Source organism: Triticum aestivum, chromosome 7A (assembly GCF_018294505.1).
Source record: "Triticum aestivum cultivar Chinese Spring chromosome 7A, IWGSC CS RefSeq v2.1, whole genome shotgun sequence".
Taxonomy (NCBI): Eukaryota; Viridiplantae; Streptophyta; class Magnoliopsida; order Poales; family Poaceae; genus Triticum; species Triticum aestivum.
Genome location: NC_057812.1, coordinates 11,482,301 through 11,482,958, shown reverse-complemented (window position 1 = coordinate 11,482,958; position 658 = coordinate 11,482,301).

The following is a 658-nucleotide window of genomic DNA, read 5'->3' as shown; positions in this document are numbered from 1 at the left end:
CCCCCGTCCTGCCTAACCCTGTAGCGTTTGACCACGGGATCGAGCCCTTTGACTTTGCACGGACGGGCTTTGACCAGCGTACCTCCCCACCCGGTTGTGTTAGGTCAGCCCATAGGAACACTTCGGAGCAACAACCGGGCCAGACCCACAGCAAGATCCCCTCCGTGTAGACCCGACGCGTTCGTTTCCCCACTCTAGGTGCCGGCGGCGGCGCCGTCCGTGAGGGGGGGCACACCCCGGACACGCGTGCCGGGCGTTTGCAACCGCCACAACACTTCCAGACTTGTGAGAGGCTGCCTACGCAAGATTTGGCGGCATGCTAGCCCCCGTAGGCCGCCGGCCACAGCCGTAGACGCGCGAAGGGCAATCCGCGTAGAGGGATTTTTTCGGATACTTCTCCATCACCAAAAATTATGAAAAAAATACCATCGTTCCTATAGCACATGTGCCCACGTCGTGCAAAAAAACTCATGATTTTATCGCACTCCGAGTATTTAATAATATTCACGCTGCATCGTTACCGCAGAACGTCTACTACCGTGTCATCGCCGTCCGTGAGGGGGGGCCACGCCCCCGAGACGCGTGCCGCCTCTTCGGACATGCCACCACACCACCCCGCATGTATGAGGGCCCGGTGCGACGCTCCAGTGGCATTGCT